This window comes from Lissotriton helveticus, chromosome 4_1 (assembly GCF_964261635.1).
Source record: "Lissotriton helveticus chromosome 4_1, aLisHel1.1, whole genome shotgun sequence".
NCBI classification, from domain to species: Eukaryota; Metazoa; Chordata; class Amphibia; order Caudata; family Salamandridae; genus Lissotriton; species Lissotriton helveticus.
In genome coordinates this window covers 1,599,018,829-1,599,042,348 of record NC_136063.1, presented here as the reverse complement: position 1 = coordinate 1,599,042,348, position 23,520 = coordinate 1,599,018,829, and positions in this window count along the sequence as shown.

Below are 23,520 nucleotides of genomic sequence, written 5' to 3'. Positions count from 1 at the left end.
TATGGCATGTCGTAACTATGGAACTCTTTACAGCGCGGCTGCAGGTGCGCGACACTCGCTATAAAGCTGTCTGGTAACCTCTGATTAAATACCTCTGCGCAATGGAGCATGCACGTTACATGCTCAACACGCTTAGAACGCTGCGCCTCTTTGAAGATGCCACGATCCCGCATGACCCCGGCAGATTGCTTCCATAGCCAAATCATCTAAATGTGTAATCCTTCCTCGAGGGATACAGGCCTTTCACTAATATGTGCCGATCCATCCCTGCCACGCACATCACTCGTACTCTTGCTGATATCTTCCTGTCCTTTCCTTTACTTTCTCTCCTTTCAACGTCTTTCTGTCCACTTCTCTTTCTCTTTCTCTCTTGGGCTCGTTGCCCGTGATATCAAGTTATAGTTCTTCAGAGGTCTTGTACCATCTCGCACCGATTCGATTAAGCGCTATATAATGTACTACGCGGCCGGCCCTCAGGGGTTGTAGGCGACATGCTGTTTTTATACGTGTCCCGTAAGTTACTTCTTTATATGCTTAGAGAGAAACTCATGCAAACGCGGCCTGCCCTATATAGGGTTGTGGGCTTAACGCTGCGTACAATTAGACCTCCATTCTGTTTTCTTCAAGTCGAAAAAGAAAACAGACTTTCAATTAAAAAAAATATATAAACACATACATACTATTTTACACTAAAAACAATAATATTACCAATGATATTTGCTACATCAATATTTTTTACATTGATATTAAAAACAACACTTAAAACAATTAAAAAAAATATATATATATCTTACAGGATTAAGACACCTGCTGCAGAGATCATTGTGTGCTCAGCAATTCTGAAGGGATTATATTAGTGGTAAGACATATCTAGTGGTTAATACAGTTCTGGGAACGTTCTGTGTTTTATTCAGTCACGGTTTTGACTCCTAAAATAGCATAGGCGGTTAATATACCTGCACATCGTGTAACATGCAATTCACACATTTTTATTTTATTTAGAGATTTAAGTGGGTTACTGCTTTTGACACTGAGATCATTTTGTTAAATACAGTTCATAAGTTGCAAGCCTTCTAATATATCACAGTGCTCTATTTACCGGCATCAAGGAGCTGTATGAAAACTGTAAGGCATGGTTTTAGATCCTTATTGTTTTTTCTCGAACTGTTGTTATTCTAAGATGGCAAAAAAGGGCTCCTTTGGCAAGTATAACGTCTTGTTAGTACAGACAACCACGATCACTATGTTACATTTTACGTCCTGACTGTGTGTTTTTTTGTGACCATTCACTCTTTACATATAAAGTCCACATATATGGATGATCCGTATTTCCTACAGCTTATAACCCTCATTATCTTTATGTAAAATGTCCTGTACATTGTTTACACACGTGAATGATGTATTATCCCTGTGTGTGATATAAAGCACTTTGACACCCAACAATGTGTGGAAGAATATCCTGAGTGCATTGAGTTGGAACACAACTCATGCATAAAGTTCAACAGGGCTTGTGAATAGGAACCTCACAACTGACTATCGACACGCTATATTTGCACATGCTGGTCCCAGGAATATTTGCTCTTACCTATCAAGAGAAGTGACTTACATTTGTTGATTTCTTTGGGAATGTGACAACACACACGGGCGAAACGCTGTCTAAGTCCTTGGTATACCAGAACTTTTCCAAAGACCTTTAAGTTAAATCTGCGAGCTGACTAGTGAAAGCTTGTCACATGTCCGACTATGCACAGAAGAGATTTTTTTGTTCTTGCAGAGTGATTACGATTTCTCGCCCTGATAAAGCCTTTTTAAGGTGAAACGCATTGGCTGCGTCCTTTTGAAAAATAGAAGTAATCCAATAAAAAAAAACCTCATTAATTCATCAACCAGGATCCGCAACCGTACTTATTGTTCTTTGAATTTATGTCATTTACTAACTGTAATGCCTCTCTATTTGTATCTAATTTATGTTTATGTTTGGTCAATTAGCATCTGGCCATTGAGGTGGGCAATGTGTAATTACAGTACATTGCATGTGACGATTTCAGGTAGTGAGGCTGTATAATCCCTACCTTGTCTTGTCCTACACTGGGATGAGTTGCATCATAAATTAATTAAATAAAAAATATAGTAAGTGCCATTTATATCAACATTAGTGTAATTACTTGCAGACAGATAATTCATGCATTGTCACAGTGCAAGCACATCTCTTACATAGGGATCTGAGCAAAGTTAAAAACCGGCCTCCAATAGTTTCTCTTAAGTACTTGTGAAGTGGCAACATGTTATGTGCATTTATCTACTTCCATTGCATTGGCATGTAGGTGTCACGCTCTAGATGGCTCCCAACCAGGATGATATATGATCAAAAGGAAGGCTGATGGCCCTTTAAATCAGGTTTTTGTCTTGGGCCCAGAAGAAATCTAAAATAAAACAGCACCCTCACTGTCAGACAATGTGCAGGCACTGCTGAATGTCTCACGGTGATACTAAAGGGGATGATGGACGGAGCATTTGAGCAAATCAAACACTCACCTCCAGTCATCTGACCTGGGTTTAATCCATCACCATTCTTTAGCTCACCCCGCCACCGCAGTTCAAACATGGCCATATGCAAATCAGTCTGACCCTGTGCCTCATGGGAACAGTCCAGCCCGAACTGCCAAGCCATATCTTCCCTGGACCGGAAACAAGCATCCTGGGACCGGTTTCGGATTCATAATCCTCATCAGCCAGGCTATCTTGAATCCAGTGGCAAAGTGAGCAAGGGACTCACGTCTGAGCATGCCCTGCCAATTTATGGCGAACAAAGCAATACAAAAGGGGATTATGGACGGAGTGTTTGAGCAAATAAAACACTCACCCCCAGTCAACTGATCTGGGTTTAATCCATCACCATTCTTTAGCTCACTCCGCCACCCCAGTTCAAACATGGCCATATGCAAATCAGTCTGACCATGTGCCTCATGGGAACAGTCCAGCTCGAACTGCAAAGCCATATCTTCCCTGGACCGGAAACAAGCATCCTGGGAACGGTTTCGGATTCATAATCCTCATCAGCCAGGCTATCTTGAATCCAGTGGCAAAGTGAGCAAGGGACTCAAGTCTGAGCATACCCTGCCAACTTATGGCGAACAAAGCGATACAAAAGGGAATGATGGACGGAGCGTTTGAGCAAATCAAACACTCACCCCCAGTCATCTGATCTGGGTTTAATCCATCACCATTCTTTAGCTCACTCCGCCACCCCAGTTCAAACATGGTCATATGCAAATCAGTCTTACCCTGTGCCTCATGGGAACAGTCCAGCCCGAACTGCCAAGCCACATCTTCCCTGGACCGGAAACAAGCATCCTGGGACCGGTTTCGGATTCATAATCCTCATCAGCCAGGCTATCTTGAATCCAGTGGCAAAGTGAGCAAGGGACTCACTTCTGAGCATACCCTGCCAATTTATGGCGAACAAAGCAATACAAAAGGGGATGATGGACGGAGCGTTTGAGCAAATAAAACACTCACCCCCAGTCAACTGATCTGGGTTTAATCCATCACCATTCTTTAGCTCACTCCGCCACCCCAGTTCAAACATGGCCATATGCAAATCAGTCTGACCCTGTGCCTCATGGAACAGTCCAGCCCGAACTGCCAAGCCATATCTTCCCTGGACCGGAAACAAGCATCCTGGGACCGGTTTCGGATTCATAATCTTCATCAGTCAGGCTATCTTGAATACAGTGGCAAATTGAGCAAGGGACTCACGTCTGAGCATACCCTACCAACTTATGGCGAACAAAGCAATATGGGATGATGGACGGAGCGTTTGAGCAAATCCAACACTCACCCCTAATCAACTGATCTTGGTTTAATCCATCACCATTCTTTAGCTCACTCCGCAACCCCAGTTCAAACTTTGCCATATGCAAATCAGTCTGACCCTGTGCCTCATGGGAACAGTCCAGCCCGAACTGCCAAGCCATATCTTCCTTGGACCGGAAACAAGCATTTTGGTACCGGTTTCGGATTCATAATCCTCATCAGCCAGACTATCTTGAATCCAGTGGCAAAGTGAGCAAGGGACTCAAGTCTGAGCATACCCTGCCAACTTATGGCGAACAAAGCGATACAAAAGGGGATGATGGACGGAGCGTTTGAGCAAATCAAACACTCACCCCCAGTTAACTGATCTGGGTTTAATCCATCACCATTCTTTAGCTCACTCCGCTACCCCAGTTCAAACATGGCCATATGCAAATCAGTCTGACCCTGTGCCTCATGGGAACAGTCCAGCCCGAACTGCCAAGCCATATCTTCCCTGGACCGGAAACAAGCATCCTGGGACCGGTTTCAGATTCATAATACTCATCAGCCAGGCTATCTTGAATCCAGTGGCAAAGTGAGCAAGGGACTCACGTCTGAGCATACCCTTCCAACTTATGGCGAACAAAGCGATACAAAAGGGGATGATGGACGGAGCGTTTGAGCAAATCAAACACTCACCTCCAGTCAACTGATCTGGGTTTAATCCATCACCATTCTTTAGCTCACTCTGCCACCCCAGTTCAAACATGGCCATATGCAAATCAGTCTGACAGTGTGCCTCATAGGAACAGTCCAGCCCGAACTGCCAAGCCATATCTTCCCTGGACCGGAAAAAAGCATCCTGGAACCGGTTTCAGGTTCATAATCCTCATCTGCCAGGCTATCTTGAATCCAGTGGCAAAGTGAGCAAGGGACTCACGTCTGAGCATACCCTGCCAACTTATGACGAACAAAGCGATACAAAAGGGGATGATGGACGGAGCGTTTGAGCAAATCAAACACTCACCCCCAGTCAACTGATCTGGGTTTAATCATCACCATTATTTAGCTCACTCCGCCACCCCAGTTCAAACATGGCCATATGCAAATCAGTCTGACCCTGTGCCTCATGGGAACAGTCCAGCCTGAACTGCCAAGCCATATCTTCCCTGGACCGGAAACAAACATCCTGGGAAAAGGCATTTAGGGACCCCCTTTTTCTTGGCCGCCACTTGACGAATTCCCCCATACCTTTTCAGGAAGGAGTTGAGGTGGATTTCCCTTTTTTTTGGAAAAGGTTGATGAAGATTTGTCAAACGGGGCAAAGTTATGGATGGGGTCCATGAGCCTTGATTAGGCTCGTAAAGGGGGGCTTCATGCCTTCCTCCCTAAATTAAATAAAACATCAGGCCCCAGGGAACGAGGTCACCAAGCCTGTGACAAAAGCCTCAGAGAAGGAGGCTACACATTCCCTCACCTTTAAAAAGTGATTGGGCTCTGGAGGTGGCATGCAGGGCCAAAGAATGGGCCGGAGAAAGGGCTTGCATGCCCCTCAAATAATAAAATATAAAATAAAGCAGTGAATATGAAATGAGTGGAGTAGCCACTCATTTCTTATTCACTTTTGCAGGCGGGGACCACCCCCATATGCCTTGCAAGGGCTTTATAAATAAATAAATGATGCTCGTGGTGCCCCAGAAGGGGTGGAGCATCACCAAGATTTAACAAAAATTGTAGTAAGTCTCCTGTGTCATTGAATCCATGTTGCCAGTAGAGGTTACATTATTTGCAAAGTATTCAGAGCTACAACTGTGTGCTCTTCAGCTGGGACCCCCTCTGGTTAGTACTATGGCTGCATTCTGTGGCCTGAAAAATGTTAGAAAAAACAACTTAACTACATTTTTTTCCTTTTCCTTTATAGAAGATATTTTGTGTGAATCACTACTATTGAACAATGCAATGTGTGAATTTATGAAATATTCATTTCATTACAGTTATTGGTGACTTTTTGACAAAGCCTATAGGTCTGCTTTCATATACGTTGATGTGCTCACCGCTTGTTAAGCTAATAGGCCTTTTTTTTATTTTTTTATGTTCTGACACTTTGACAAAGCTAGTAGGTCTGCATTATATAAAATGACAACCTTAACATGACATAGCCAACCGTGGGCTGCAGCAGGGGATGGACATAGTGCCAGGCCACAAGCCAGGCCCTGTGCCCTATCCCATGGTGCACACGGCGATGGACATCTTTGTTTACATAAATAAATCATTGAATAAACAAAGATTAAAGTCATATTATAGTCAAGAATGGTAATAAAGATCTTACTATCCATTAAAAAAACTTAGAATGCACTGCAAAATATCAAAGGTTAAAAGGACGTTGTAGTGAGGTGAAAATGCCAGTTAAAACATACTGTTTTAAAATAACGAAATTGCTAAAATTAACTAGTTATAGTTATCTCAAGTAACTATAAAACATGCCCTAAAGTGACATGTTCTAGTTACTTTAGGGCAGAAATTATAGTTACTTGAGATAACTATTGTAGTGTCTTGGGAGTTAGCAATGACTGAACCCTTTTGGCTCCTGATGGACTCCTCAGAGCTGTCACATAAGTGTTAGAGCGGAATTCAATGAAAGCTGGTTTACAATGTTGAGTTTGCAGTTACACGCACATGAATAAAGATGTGTAGTACTAAGCTCCATGTGTGGCATAGTCACTGGTAGGTACACAGGCTGAGGAGGATGCTACAACTGGTGACGAGATAGAGGATAAGTAGCCCGAAGATCAACAGTGCTTGTCCCGCAGAGTTTGCTGTGGCCCAAGCATACTGCTTGTGCATGCCATGTGTGCCGTCATCGAAGTACGGAATCGACTTATAATGCATGTGGAGTCAAAGCACAGCTCCAGCCACTGTGAAGCAGTTGAAGTAACTAAAGCATTAGCGAGAATCTACATGTCATTGGGTGAGAACCTGCTGCTCAGGCCATACATAAAGGTACCCTACTGCCACTCAAGATTAAATTATACAGTATACAGAGTGTTAACACTGAAGGTGTATACAACCAAGTTTTTAAAGTGCAGTCATTGATGATCAAAAACTAGAAAATAACGCTGAAAACAGTAGCGCTACAAGGCGTAGATCAACTAGGTGTCAGAAAGTGCAAGTTGACATTTATAAGTGACTTAATAAACTCATTAAAGAGAGTCATCGTACCACTAAGTCCAGGGCTCAAGGTGAAGTGCCAAGGGATGTGCTCATGGAGAAGTACATACCCCAAGTGGCATGATGCTGAGTGGGGTTCAGGATGACACTGTGAGCCATAGAAGAATTAGAGTCGAACAAGGTGTTCAAATTAGCAAAAGGATGGTTTTTTGATGGAGACAAAGAAGATAGTCATGTTTCCAGTTAACATAAAAGATGATCCAGTGACCAGATGGTTTGCAAAAACCAATTCATGGTGATCCGTAAACAGTGTCATTAAGTTCCACACTAGTCTACAACACTGCTGTGTTCCTGAAACCCCCACCACCTTTAGATGCCACCAAAAAGCAAAATGTTGGCGATATATGTAATGTTTGAATGCAGACATTTGATGATTACATTAATGCACTTGAAGAGACTGATAGCAAAAAGATTATCAAATACTTCCAAAAATCTTTGCTGATGATGGTGTAAAAAAAACCATAAAGCAAATGCTGCGAAATGACAAATAACTCACATACCATCAGATTAAAGAAGCTTGGAATCTCAAGTATAATCCAATGAGCAATGTTGATTATAAAAGATACATTTGTAATCAAGAATGACTGAAATTTAGAAAAACCATTGATGAAATTCAGGAGAGACTTGACACTTATTAAACACAGTATTCAATTAATTTAATGATGAAGAAGCTATACATCTTAGTGTTATTGATGGATGCTTGTCAGTTTCATTCAACACCAACACATGCTGAGAGAAGGTCTTAGTCTGGAGTGAGTGTTAATGGCTGCCATAGCTGAAAAGTGTGCAGATACACAAGCTGGTGACTTGGAGGCAGTAGGTGCCCAGAATAAATCAGTAATGAGTGTGAAAAGTAAGCCAAAGCACAAAACTAAAGGACACAAAGAGATGACTACAAACAAAAAGAAGTTGCATTTTAGATGTGGATTTTTATTTCCACACGGAGGTAAATGTCCCGCCATTGGACAGATATGTAAAGGCTGTGGGAAGGAGAACCATTTTGTGACAGTTTGCATAGCGAATGTAAAAGCAAGTGCATCATGCCGTGAAGACAAAAGGGCCAAGGAACGTTCCAGAACCAGCGTTTGACGCACACCCACAAAGCAAAGCAGTGAAATCAGTCAAGACAAATTGACACTGGACGAAGTTGATTGCCATCTAAACCATTGTTAAACAGTTCTTCCGTATAAGTACCAAGTGAAATTGAAAAAGATGGTTGTGCCATGTTGATGTTTACCTCAGAAAAGCCTGTGCATGTTGGACTGGCCGCATGTGAGGAAAAATGTCAGTAAAGGAAAGTCGACATGCCAGAGCACCAAAGTCATTTAAACACTGTCCAAAGATTGTACTGAAAATAAATGGTTGTTCAATACATTTCATTATTGACAGTAGTGCATCGATCAACATTATGCCTGAGAACAAATATAATGAATTGTCTCCATTACTGCAGCTAACGCAATCGAAAACCAAAGTGTATACATTGGCTTCATCAACACCCTTAAAAAGTCATAGTGCATTTGTAGTGACAATGAAACCCAAGACAACGAAGGTACAAGCACCTATCCAAGAGCTTAAAGTTACAGCCTCAAGTGCCTGTCTCCTCAGTTTCAGCACAGCTGCTGGTATGAGACTGATTTCGGTAAACTACAACATGAATGCTCAACATGAAATAATAAGTTAATTCCTTTCCGCCATAATTTATAAGAATCAGTATTATACCACGCTTGTTCCCATTACATCCACCCACTGTGAAGCTGCAACTTTTGCAATCAACATTAACTGCAAACAAACCTTTAAAGGCATTTTGCTCTACCGACCTTCTGGACCTCGGAACTCCTTTCTTGGGTTCCTTTCTGAGCTAAATGACTACATAATAAGCTCTGCTGATTACACAGTATTAGGAGATTTTAATTTCCCTTTGGAAGAACAGGGAAATCACGACACTGCCCAACTCACTGCTGATTTCCTTACTCTAGGACTCCAACAATTGGTAAACGGTCCTACTCACCAGGCGGGACATACTCTAGATGGCGTGTTCACGAACAATTCTCTTATTACAATATTAGACACCTTGCCTCTTACCTGGACCGACCACAGGGCCATTATATTTGGTATTGATACTTGCCTAGTCAGCCCCCCCGCTTCTAGACCTTCTACCAGGGCAGCAATTCGTGCCTGGAAGAATGCTGACATCCCTCAAATGGCAAACATCTTGACAAAATCCTCCCCTATTATAGGGTCCAATCCTGTCCCTTCAGCTTCTGATTTCCAAGATTGGATCAGGAATGCTGCTGATCAGGTTGCTCCAGAAAAGTCCATCCAACCTAATAGAAGGTCGCCTTCGGCGGCATGGTATACAGAAGAGCTGAGACTTCACCGACAACATTGTCGGAACTTAGAAAGACACTGGAGGAAATCCTATTGCCCCACCGCTAAGCAGTCTTATAAAGATGCCTTAACCATATACAAAAAGGCCATCACCACTCGGAAAATGATCTTTTTCTCGAGCCAAATAAACAACGCTAGGAATTCAGCCAGAGAACTGTTCTCAGTGGTCAACTCCTTATCTACACCTCCATTGGGTCTCGGAGCAGAACCCTCCCAACTGTTCTGTAACGCACTGTCCACCTTTTTTACTACTAAAGTGGCAGATATCTATGCATCCTTTGTTGGAGATACAGGGGCTAGATCTACTGCTAGCAACAAGGAACTTCCCCATAATAACCATGACCATCTCTCCTCTTTTGCTAACACCTCTGAAGATCAAATTAGCAGGCTTATTTCCATCACCAAGTCCGGATCTCCTCTGGACCCATGCCCTCCCTCAGTGATGGCTAATTTAAGTGAGGTGATTTCCCACCCACTCATGGAAATCTGTAACACTGCCTTTCAAACCGGATGTTATCCAGCTCCGTGGAAGAAGGCAGTGATTAAGCCTCTTCTGAAGAAGCCCTCTCTGGATCCCTCCGCCCCGGTCAGCTATAGACCAATTGCCTGTCTCCCCTTCCCGGCCAAAATTTGCGAAGCTCTGATGAATATACAGCTCTCAGAGTTCGTCGACACGTACCAACTCTTAGACGAAACGCAGTTTGGCTTTAGGAAGGGACACGGGACGGAGACTGCTTTAATAAAAGCCTCTGATGAAATCAGAACCATCATGGATCAGGGAGGAACGGCCATTTTAATTCTTCTGGATCTGTCCGCCGCATTTGACACGGTCGACCATGCTATTTTGGTCGACCGTGTCACAGCTCTGGGGATTGACGGTTCGGCTAGAGACGTTATTTCATCTTTTCTGGCCGACCGCACTCAGACAGTCAAGTTGGGTAATTTCTACTCTCCCGTCTCTGCACTACCATGTGGCCTACCACAGGGCTCCTCGCTAAGTCCCACGTTATTCAACATCTACGTAGCGGACTTAGCGAGGGTAATAAAGGCCTATGGGGTGCGATTAACTTCCTACGCAGACGATACCCAACTGGTGCTGGCGATCCAAAAGAACGGCACAGCAGTGGCAGCCAATTTTCAGGAAGCAATGCTTGCTGTCAGCACGTGGATGTCCTCCAACTGCCTAAGGCTCAACTCGGATAAAACCGAGGTTATGACCTTTGGCAACCTCGCCCCACAATGGTCTTCCATCTGGTGGCCCAAACAACTGGGCTCCCCACCTGTCCCAGTGGTAAAAGCGAGGAACTTGGGAGTCATCTTCGATAGCAAACTAACCTTCAACCTTCATGTTAATAAGGTTGTCTCTTCTGCCTTCTTCATGCTAAAGAAAATAAAGAAACTGCTGCCTTATCTCCCCTCCTCTGCCGGGAAGACTTTAGTTACCACTCTGGTATTTTCCAAAATGGATTATGGAAACGCCCTCTTCCTTAATACCCAGAAATCGGTGCTGTCAAAGCTACAGTCGGTGCAGAATGCGGCTGCTAGAACTCTTTTAAACATCCCTCGCCGCCAGCCTACCACTCTTGCCATCCGCCAGCTTCACTGGCTCAGAGTAGAGAGCCGTATTAAGTTCAAGGCCCTCTGCATTGCCTATAAGGCAGTGCATGGAACAGGACCAAAATTCCTGACTGAGGCACTCCAGCTGTACACCCCCAAAAGACTGTTGAGATCTGCCAACACTTGCCTTCTTCCTGTACCCCGCACCAGAACGGCAACTTGGGGAGACCGTCGCTTTTTAGTGGCCACACCAAAACTCTGGAACCTTCTTCCATTAAATATCAAAAATGCCCCCAACCTGATGAGCTTCCGGAGGCTCGTAAAGACATGGTTGTTTGACCAGTGAATTCTACTATCATGGTCCTGTTAGCTCACACATGCGCCGAGACACCCCAGGGTATTTGTTTGCGCAATAAAAATCTCAAAAATAAATAAATAAATAAATAAATTGTTTGAACTGCTTTTGATTTACAAGAAGCTGTTAAAAAAGAATTTTAATCACAAGTTATGCACAATATCATTAAGCATTCTGCTGGTCCAACGCCATGGGTTGCTTCCATAGTGCCCAAAAAGGACAGTGAAGGATCTTTACACATATGTGTTGACATGTGTCAAGCAAACAAAGCAATTGAACGAAATCGACATCTATGTTAACACATTGCCGACTTGATAACACAATTAAATGGTGCAAAGGTCTTTTTTCGCCTTAATTTGAATAAAGGTTTTCATCAGTTGGAAATTGCAGGTACATTACAACCTTCTATACACATGTTGTAATTCAATACAAAAGACTAAGGAACTGATTATGAGTTTGGCGTATGTGGATACTCCATCACAAACGTGATGGACATCCCGTCCGCCGTATTTCAAGTTCCATAGGACATAATGGAATTGTAATTTGGTGGACAGGATGTCTGTCACGTTTGTGACAGAGAAACCCTGTCCACCAAACTCGTAATCAGGCCCTAGGTTTTGGTGTGTCATCGGCGGCAGAATGTTTTCAAGATGTCATGCGATGTATCAGACTGCCTGTCATGAATGTACTACCCAAAAAGAGCATGATAAAGCTCTCACACAAGTATGTTGTTTACTTTTGGATGCAGGTTTGACTTTGAATGTAGACAAGTGTGAGTTCCATAAGACACAGCTAAAATTCTTAGGCCATATCTTTTCTGATGGGGCATAACACACAACCCTGCTAAAGTACAAGTGCTGTGAAATGCTGACCCCCGCAAAATGTTTCTATGGTGTGTTCATTTCTTGACATGTCTAGTTACTGTTCCAGATATATACAAGACTTTGCACTGTAATTGCTCGATTGAGAGACTTGGTGGAAAAGAATGTTTCATTTCATTGGTCACATGAATGTAAGAAAAGTTTGAAAAAAGTCAAACAAGCCTTTGAGAATGCTACAGAAATGGCATACTTCAATCCAAAGCCTTATACAGAAGTAGTTGTTGATACTAGCCCATTAGGCACTATCCTTGCACAGCGCAACCAACACTGATTTGCTCGAAGGCATATTTGTGAGGTTTTCATTGACGTGAGAAAAGGAACTCCTCGGGATCAGGGCAATGCACAAAGTGATTCACCTCCCCAATTCTGATAACTATTATTCCACAGCGTATTAGGGTGAGCAAGTGAGGGAAAGGGTATTAGGACAGGAACAGAAAGGAGAAGTTAACCTGAAAAAAGAAAACAAATAATGATTAATTGCAGAATACTTTCTACTCTCTATATTTCTAACTAATGACCGAGTATTACTGTCACGATTCCCCTCTAGAACGGGAGGGGTGTGAACAAACTGACTCCTGGTGGAACGTACTTCCACTCAACAGTCCTCTTCTTTCCCCACAGCAAGACAGCTGACCAGAGGAGCAGAACGACTGGGCTCCTACGCCTGACAACACGTAAGTAGCAGACACATTTTGCATGGGATAGGGCTCCTTTAACTGGAAGACGGACATCCCCAACGCCATCCACAGTGTAGACGTCATCGCCCCAGGACCAATAAGACTCTGCGAGTCCACTGTACGGGTGTGTGATCACCCAGGAAGAAAAGAGAGTGGAGACGAGGAGAATGCCAAAGAGGGAATACCGGACGCTACCGCTGATAGTGGGAAGAACCGGAGAAGACCCAAGGACGTTGGATACACCCGGAGGCCAACGTTTCCTTGCTTCGCCCAGCCGCGCTCCTTCTTCTCAGTCTTTGTGTTCCCCGGTCACCCGTTTTCCTTACACGAGTACACCTTCCGGTTATTTATAGCACATCGCGGGTGTTCCCTCACTCCCTACCCCGTTACACTTGATTTCTGAGGCAGTGACACTGTTCTCCCTTTTCTCTATGTGCCAGAGAGATGCATCCAAGAGAGGGAGCTCTACAACCTGAAGAGGAAGGAGCGACGCATCCAGCCAAAACAGGATACGACGATTATCCCTGACTGTTAACACTGGCCTGTGTTAGAAGAAGAAGTTATTGCCGAATAAAACCTTCTCTAACACGATGTGCTCTAGATCTCGATCCTTCCCCTAGTTTACAAGTGGTGGAGAATGCGGGCACATTGTCCGTTAGTACCACAATAATGGACACCCTCATCCAACAACTTGTGCAAGGACAAGAGAAACTAGGATGGGCTGTGGAACATCAGTCGTCCTCGGCCCAAGCAGAGGGAGATCTTTAAAGGACTCCATGGCCTCACAGATAGAAATCCTCCAGAAAATGATGGCAGAACACCTGTCAACCCGAGGCCTATGAGGGAACCCCAAGGGCGCTCTGGGGTGGCATTACAGAAATTCATAGCAGGAGAAGACCCCAATGCCTTTCTTCTTAATTTCGAGAGGGCTGCCCGAGCCTGTGGGTGGCCGATTGAGTAATGGCCTTTTTTCTTAGCCCCCATACTGACTGGCGAAGCACAAGCCGCATACCAGGTAGCGAACACAAACGGCAACTCCCCATATGCAGTAATCAAGGAAGTTATCCTAGACCATTTGGGACTGGACACAGAGGCATTTCGCGTATGGTTCAGGAAGGAAAGAGGTGCTCCTGGGGAGAACCCCAAAACCATGTTCTTCCGCCTGAAGTCCACAGCGGATAAGTGGTTGAAACCTGACGAGAGAACTAAGGATGAGATAATGGACAAGATATATCTCGAGCAATATTTAGAGGCCTTGCTATACAACACCCATTGATGGCTTCGGCAGCACATTCACATAACCAAAGAGCAAGCGGTCAAAATGGCCACCACTTTTTCTCGTGCTCAACCCCGAACTGTTCTGTCAGAATCAGAGAAACTAAATAGAACAGCCACAGCAAAGAACGGAAAAAAAACCTATAGACCTCCCATGGATGCAATGCACCCCAGGCCTCTGAAACCTGAAGGACCACTGTACAAAGGGGCACAGTGCTTCGACTGTGGCGAATGGGGCCACATAGCCCATGTGTGTCCCCTAAAGCAGACCTTGGAGGAACCCATGAAAGTGGGATATATCCCAAGATCCTGTATACGGCCGAGTTGGGAAGTGCCTTTTATGTAAGTAAGGAGGTGAATGGGAGGACAGTGAAAGCCCTTTTGGATTCAGGGTGTAGGAAATCCGTTATACAGGGGGACTTCGTGAAACCCACCCAGATAATCCTGGAGGTCCTAGTACATATCAGATGGGTACACGGCGATGTAAAACCCTATACGGTGGCAGTTATCATCTACACCCCTAACACAGGGAAGTCCTACGCAGTGAGGGTGGGGGTGTTGTCAGAATTACCATAGGAACTGATAATTGGAACAGACAACCCAGGTTTCTTAGACCTGTTTCTTGAAACTGTGCAAAGGCCCCGGGATAGGGCAGAGTATAGAGGAGAAAAACAAAACCCTGCACCTGCTCTTATCTCCCCGGAACCATTGATCCTAGATAGAAGCTTTAAGTTTGCACAGATGAATGACCCAACCCTACAAAATGCATGGCAGAGTGCCCGACACCCAAACACATCACCCTTATACCCTCATTTTTCAGTTGAGAAAGGCTTGTTGTACAGGATTAGCGCCAAGGACAGTGGACCACAGCCACTTGTTCCTATGGCTTTTAGGGACCAGATTCTTTTTTTTCCCATTCTCACCTTAGGGCAGGACACATAAGGGCTGAAAAAACTACACAAAACGTGTTGCGACACTTCTATTGGCCTGGCGTATATGGGGATATAAAAAAGCATTGTTCAGAGTGTGACACCTATCATAGGAAGAAAACATATTGTCCTCCTCCAGTGCCCCTACAACCCCTTCCAATGATTGGTACCCCTTTCGAGAGGGTGGGAATGGACCTCATTGGGCCCCTACCAAAAACCAAGAAAGGTCACCTATATGCGTTGGTGATCGTAGATTATTCGACCAGATACTCCCAGGCTTTTCCTCTCCGGGCCCCCACTACAATCAACATAGCCGAGAAGCTCATTGAGCTCTTTTCTAGGGTGGGGTTCCCTCTGGAGATTTTGACTGATCAAGGCACCCCATTTGTATCACGCCTTATGAAAGAGGTATGTAAGACCCTGAATTTTCGCCACATAAAGACCTCGGTGTACCACCCTCAAAATGATGGTTTGGTAGAGAGGCACAACGGGACCCTGAAGATGATACTGAAGAAAATGCTGCAGAATGAAGGGAATGAGTGGAACCCACTTCTCCCTTTCGCCCTTTATGTAGTCAGGAGCCAAGTCCAGAGTTTCCTAGGGTGTTCTTCATTTGAGATGCTTTATGAACAACAACCTAGGTCACTCCTAGAAATGACCAAGGAGGGCGTGGGAAAGGGAAGAGGCAGAGGAAACCAGGGGTTTCCTGGAGTACACACAGAATCTGAAGAGCAAAATAGGAAAGTTAAGAGATCTTGCATATTCAAACATGGAAAGGAGACAGGTGAAACAAAAGTAGTTTTACAACAAAGGGAAGAAGTGGAGGCCCCTGACCGTTAACGATTGGGTTTTGGTATTAGTGCCCTCTTCGACTAGTAAACTCAAATCAGAGTGGTTGGGTCCGTATAAGATCGTGGGTACGGTAGGAAACACCAGCTACGAGGTACAGGTTAAGCCCTCACGCACGCAGACATATCACATCAACCTCTTAACAAAATGGCTACGTCCCATACCTACTGCTGCCTATCTTAATCTAATGTACCATCCCATCAGAATCTGTCCCAGACATTAGACCAATTGGTAGTTAATAGTGAGCTGTCTGAAGAACAACAACACACCCTTGACTCCGTCTTACATCTTTTCACGGCATTGTTTTCTGACAACCCCGGAAGGACGACCCTAACCGAACATGCCAATTTGACCATTCCGGGGAAAGTCATAAAACAAAGGCCATATCTCATACCAGCAGCCAAAAGACAGTCCATCCGGAAGGAAGTACAAAACATGCTAGAAATGGGGGTCATCTGACCATCCAAGAGCGAATGGTCAGCGACCATAGTAATGGTCCCCAAACCAGATGGCTCCACTAGGTTTTCCATGGACTTCCTTGCTCTTAATGCTATATCCACCTTTGATGCCTATCCAATACCCTGAGTTGATGAGCTGATAGAACAGCTGGGGGAGGCAGCCTACATCCACACGCTATATCTCATGAAGGGTTATTGGCAGGTCCCCCAAAAAGAGGCAGACAGGAAGAAAACAGCATTCGCCACACCGGATGGGCTATTTGAGTTCACCGTTCTCCCATTCGGCCTCCACGGGGCACCGGCTACTTTCCAGCGCCTCATAAATATGGTGCTCCGCGAACACCGATCTTTTGCATCCGCCTATCTGGATGATATTTATTCATTTGAAAGGTTTTATATAGCGTTGGCTAGACCCGGGGGTATCTGAGTGCTTTACATGTGCGAAAAACAAGATTGCAGGAGTTGCTCAAAAAAGCACAGTATGAAACAATAAATAAAAACAAACGTTCCATTGAGGTCTAATAAACAGAGACATAGCAAGAGCAGATACATTTACATACATTTTTACATAGGATGGGGGAGATAGAAGGGGGAGGGGAGAGATGAGGGGAGGAAGTGAAGTAGAGGAGGATAGGGTCATCAGAGGTCAGAGGTATTATTTAAGGACCCCAGTATTTGCTTTGGAGGTGCAGTTTAAGGTATTTTTTTAAGGCAATGAAGGAGGGGTTGCAGCGCAATTCCTTAGGGAGGGCATTTTAGACGATCGGCGCATTTCCAAAGAAGGAGGGCGATTGAGCGGTTTTCTTTTTGAATAAGGGAGGGATGAGGAGGAAAGTGTTTGTGCTCCTCATCGTTTTGGAGCTGCCCGCTTATTCAAGTTTGTTTGTGAGGTACAGTGGGGCATTCTGGTGCAGGACTTTATGTGTGATGCATGCTGTTTTATAGGAGTATCTACCATCAACGGGCAGCCAGTTGAGAGCCTTCAGGGCAGGGGAGATGTGATCAAAGCATTTGTAGCCAGTGATGAACCTGGCTGCTAGGTGGAGCACAGATCTGAGTGGGGCTAGGTGGACTTTGAGGGTTCCTGTGAGGATAGCGTTCCCATAGTTGATTTTTGAGGATACCAGGGATTGGACAACCCATTTGAAGTCTTCAGGTGGGATGAAGGGTTTGATTTTCTTCAGGTGACGGAGAGTGAAGAGAGCTCCTTTAGCAGAGTTTTTTATGTGGTCTTTGAGGGTTAGATTTTTGTCAATGGTAAAACCAAGAGATTTTACAGAGTTGGACAAAGAGAGCGAGTAGTTGAGTGCATTGAGATCAGAGATCCAGGTTTGGACGGGGAGTCCGTTGTTTCTTGGGATTGAGTTTGGGTTGGTTGGAGTGGAACAAGTGTTGGATCTTGTTTAAGGTATGGTTAAGATGAAGTACATCACTGTGGGAACAAATCTTATAGTACAGTTGTGTGTCGTCGGCATAGAGGTGGTAGTTGATTCCTGCTTGTTTCAGGATGAGGGTAAGAGGTTCCATAAAGAGGTTAAAGAGTGAAGGGGAGAGAATAGAACCTTGGGGGATGCCTAGGGAAACCGGAGAGGGGCTGGATAGACAGTCGTTTATTTTGACTTGTGTTCTGTGTTGGAGAAATGAGGTGCACAATTTAAGGACCTGACCATTAAGGCCAAAGCGGGACTTGAGTGAGTTGAGAAGGGAGTTGGGGTTGACTGTATCAAAGGCAGTCGAGAGGTTGAGGAGAATGAGTAGGCAGGATTCACCGTTGTCAAGGGAAGCATGAATGTCATTGATTATATTTAGCATGGCGGTTTCCGTGCTGCAGCCTTTTCTGAAGCCAGATTGCAAGGGGTCAAGAAGGTTGAAGTTGTTAATGTGTTTATCTAATTGAAGCACAGCACATTTTTCCAGGGCTCTGGAAAGAAGAGGTAGGTTAGAGATAGGGTCTGAGGTGGAATTTTTAGGGATAGGCGTGATTTGACCAAGTTGAAGAGAGTTTGGGACACAACCTGTGGAGAAGGAGGTGTTGATGATGTTGGACCAGTAAGGGGCAATGATGTGGTTGAGATTCTGGATAAGAATGGCAGGGATAGGGTCTTTGGTGTGTGAGAACGGTTTAAGTTTGGTTATGATGTTAGAGACTTCGAGTTCAGTCACGGGGTGGAAATTACACCAAGATGCATAGTTTTTAAGTTGCTGAGGGGAAAGGCTGGGATCTGGAGGGGTAGTAGCGAGAGGGGGAGTGGAAGGGTAAGGAGACAGAGTCAATACGGGAGGATCAATAAGTGTATTGTCAGTGACGAGAGGGGTATCGGGTGGGATCTCAGTTAGATGGAAGGAGTGCTCGATTTTTGCAATTTTATCCGAGATGAAGTTGGCAATTTCTTCACATTTATTTTTTGAGGTAGTAAGTTTAGGGGGGGCTGTGGATGTTTGGTTGCGAACAATTTTAAATAGTTCTCTGGGTCTGTTTTTTGCCCGATCGAGTTGTATTTGGAAAAATGTGGCCTTTTGCTTTAAGATGTGTTTTTTATAGGATGATCTAGCGGCTCTGAGACAGGCAAGGTGGGCGGCGGACGGGTGTTGTCTACAAGATCTTTCAGTCAGTCTAAGTGAACGCCTTTCGTCATTGAGATCAGAGTTAAATCAAGTTTTAGATGGAATGGTTCTTTGTTTTTTTAGTTTGGGAGGGGCTAGGAGGTCTATGACCTCACTGGTGGCCTTGTTGAAGAGTTCAGTGAGCTCATTTGCGTCTTGGGAGAGAGGGGTGAGAAGAAGTTGAGCTTGTAGTTTAGGCTCAAGTTCGCCAGGAGGGATTTGTTTGAGGTTTCTGGTCCATTTCAAGGGTGGGTGATTTTTAATAGGAGGGGGAGAGGGGAGCGGATTCGATCTTGAAGAGGATGAGGTGATGGTCAGACCAGTCAATGGGAAGGATGCTGGAGATGGTAGCCAGGCCATTATTGGATATGATGGCATCGAGAGTAGCACCTTTGGTGTGGCTGGGCGAGTGACAAAGTTGAACAAGGCCATTGATTCCTAGAAGGTTGAAGAGATGGAGACTGTGGGGTCAGCAGTATTGTTCCAGTGGATGTTAAAGTCTCCAAGGAAGATGTTTTTCGAGTTGGAGAGAAAGGATTGTGAAGGAAGGTCAGATAGTTCCTCAGCGAAGGGAAGTGGATGACCCGGAGGGTGGTAGATGTATGTAGGCGAATTGGGGAGGAACCCTGAATAATGAGTTCGGCGCCAAGGTATTAGAAGGTTAAGTGTTTGAGTTTTTAACACAGGAGAGTTGCTCTCCATTTTTGTAAACAAGAGCTCATTTTAAACATTAATCTCTGCGCCAGCCTGCATTACAGGTCACAGCCTGCACCAGTGGCCTCAGCGCCGGGGGTCCCGCATTGTTTGGAGCCGCGAGGGAAGCGGACTCAATTGCCCAGCAGCCCCAGAGCAGCGCACAGCCCACCAGTCACTGGACGTGCCAGGAGGCGCTTAAAGCAGCGTTAGAGCTCCCGCAGCGCAGGAGCTCATTTTAAACATAAATCTCTGCACCAGCCTGCATTACAGGTCACAGCCTGCACCAGTGGCCTCAGCGCCGGGGGTCCCGCATTGTTTGGAACTGCGAGGGAAGCGGACTCCATCGCCCAGCAGCACCAGAGCAGCGCATAGCCCACCAGTCACTGGACGTGCCAGGAGGTGCTTAAAACAGCGTCATTTTAAACATTAATCTCTGCGCCAGCCTGCATTACAGGTCACAGCCTGCACGAGTGGCCTCAGCGTCGGAGGTCCCGCATTGTTTGGAGCCACGAGGGAAGCGGACTCCATCGCCCAGCAGCCCCAGAGCAGCGGACAGCCCACCAGTCACCGAACACGCCTGGAGGTGCTTAAAACAGCGTCGGAGCTCCTGCAGCGTGGGACGCACGTGGGCGCGCCCAGGCTAAGCCCGGGCCAAGGACAGGCCCATCTGTGCCCATCAGGGACCGGCAGAGGCCGGGCCGGGCCACTTCTAATTAGCCGTGCCCTGCAGTGGTGAGTGGGGTATTATATTATATTAGCTTGATGCCTGGGGCAGCAAACATCATTGGAAAACGCAATATTACCCCAGTACTGCGTAACCCCACGTCCATAGATAGTATGCTGGAGAGAACAGTCAGTATTGTTAGCACTGAAATTTAACTAACCGAGAGGCGTTTGTCCTTGGGTCTAACAAAATCTCATCTACTTTTACAAACTGAGATAACTGATATCAGCGACCCTCAACCAACACTGCCTACACTAGTTGATCACAACTCACACCCACCAGGATGATAAAGCGTATTGAGTGTGGAGGGAGCCGTGGACATTGGATATATTGGGACACTGGAGGGCCCTATCTCTGTGGGTTGCTTGAGGGTCATACCTGTACCTTTTACTCTTAATGTATTCCCGATCCCAGAAGTCTCTGGAGCAAAAATGAAAAGTAAAACAGCTAAATTGGTTTGCTCCAAACGGAAACAACCTCCACGTTCGAACACTCAATGTGCCACTTTAACTACGTGGATTCAGGGCCCAACAGCTCTAGCCCATCCAGTGCCTGTTAGTGTCTTGGTTGACCTTACGTCTTCAGAGACACTAAACCACTCTGTATATACACAGACTGAATCTACATCAACACCTTTCTCAAATTTTACACTTGGGGATACCGCTAATGATATTATTATAGATACAATGTTTGAGCGAGTTAAGGCACTCGAAGACAAGAATTTTGCTAGTCTATGGAAGCGTCTAGACCATTTAGAATCCTTAACTTACAAATTAAACTTGGCCAGCAAGATAACTAAGCAGGTATCTGTTGTACATTGGATTATCTCCTTGTAGCTGCTCAGCCTGTATGAATGTGATGTCAGTGTAGAATGTTGAATGTTGGATGACAGAGTGAATAGAATGTTAGTGTGCCTGGTGTGTATGTGGAATGACAGTTGAAGAGAGTGGGCTGAGTAGTGACCATCCTGTTCCTGGTGGGGTTATCTTCATTATATCTTATAACTATATTACATGAATAAAGGAACATCAAGAAACCACTTGACTACCCATCATTTATATCCACGACAGTATCTCTACAGGATAGTACTAATAAAAAACAGACATTTGTGTGATGGAATCCCTCAAGATCCGAAAGAGCAAAAGGGGATTATAATTTCCACTCAAGCTCCGGTCCCTTGTGCCACCTGTTGTAAAGCTAAAGATCGTATCCCTCCTAAACCCCGCCCTGACTCCATTAATACCCAAAATTCAATATTTACCACTACACTTCATCCATCAAGCTGTTCCTACAGCTTCTGTCAACATTGTTGGTAACAATGGTGGCGGGCATGCTGTGTCAAATAAAGATGTTTTAAGCCTGCCACCAGCAGCCTGTCCATATGTCCTGATTCTCGCAGGAGTGCCACCACTAGAGAAGAATAAGCCTGAGTCTTGGGACCAACTACTGAACAAAAGTATTGACTGGCTAGCCAAACATAAAGGGTATAGGAGGTTTAACATAAATTACATCATAATGGTACGTAGGGTTGGTTGGTTTGGACTGTCAGAAAAGACCATTGAGGGAGACTGCATTGTTATTAATGTCCGGCAACCAACACTTGTTAGAACAATACTGATGGCAAAGGGGATTAATTGCTCCATACCTCCAAACGTTTGGGCACTGCCCCTTGGTTTCTTTTATAGACCAAACCACCAGCAGCAATCCTCACCTACTCCTTCATATCTATCTATAAACAGATTTGCTGCCCTCTCTGATCTTGATACCTTAGATTGACCATCAAGGATACCAAAACCATTGTAATTGCCCCTTTAACATCTATGTTGGCTATTCCTGGAAATGACAGCTCTGAGTTTGACCCCGATGTTGCTCCAGAAAATGACAGTCCCGAGCCCCATTACCCAATATTATATGTGCTAAGCTGGAATGTTGCCGGCTTGGCTTCGAAATTAAGTAGTGATGAATGGGTCAAGATGGTAAACAAATATGATATTCTCATGTTTCAAGAGACTTGGGCTACATTTGAGTTATATCTTGAAGGGTATGAATATCCTAATATTACTTCACCCCACCCTAAACAAGACAGACCCTCGGGTGGCTTATCCATTTGGGTGAGCATTGCGTCAGGTGGCAGTATAAAAATAATCCCCACCAAAAACGCAAATTTTCAAGCCTTGATTTATACACGTGGGGTCTCGTTTTGTTTTAGTAATTTCTATAATAACGATTTTTTAACTATGCCGAATATGAATTTTGTTAATCTTTTTAACTTTATTTCGGATATACCTAATCTTATAGGACACCAAAAACTTGCAGGGATTTGTCTTGGAGGCCACTTCAATGCAAAGATAGCTGGGGGAAACACTCTAACTCCCCCCCTATCACCTTATGGTCAATACATGCAAAAGGGGGTCTGAGTTATTGGACCATCTGTTAAATAGTAATCTTTCTAATGTAAGGGACATCGCAGCCACAAACAATGTGGATAGCTCTATACCAATTTATAGGGGCCATGGCTCCGCTTCTACAATAGATTAGGTTTTTATGACGGCCACACTAGAAGATTACCTAGTTAAAGCAGAGGTTAAATCATCCACTTTGGGGATCACAATCCAATCTCAGTTTTATTTAAGGCTGTATCAAAACCTGATCCTAGAAAGGAAATAGGGTCCGGAAGCCTAGAACCATCAACAGATAATTGGTCAAATGGAAAGGAATCGATAACAGTAGTGTGTTCCAAAAAATGTTAAAAACCCACCAATCACTCTGTGAGACTTGTCTTTCACCCGTTGATCCTAATTTAGAGGTAGTCCCTGCTTCCGTTCACTTATGCGCAGGCATAAAAGAACTGATCTCAAGGCCTGCACTTGCATCCAATCCCAACCCTAGGTGGTTTAATTGCACTTGCTCTCGGGCAAATAGAGAGCTTAGAGCAGCTCTCTCAGCTTCCCCCAGGGACCCCAACCTTATTAGATCATTGAGGCATGCCCACAAAAGAGTAACTAAGCAGAGGAAAGACGAGATTCTAAAAGAACAATGGAACAACTTGGCCTGTGCTGCAAGATTTAACAATTCATATGGTTTCTGGACAGCTGCTAAGT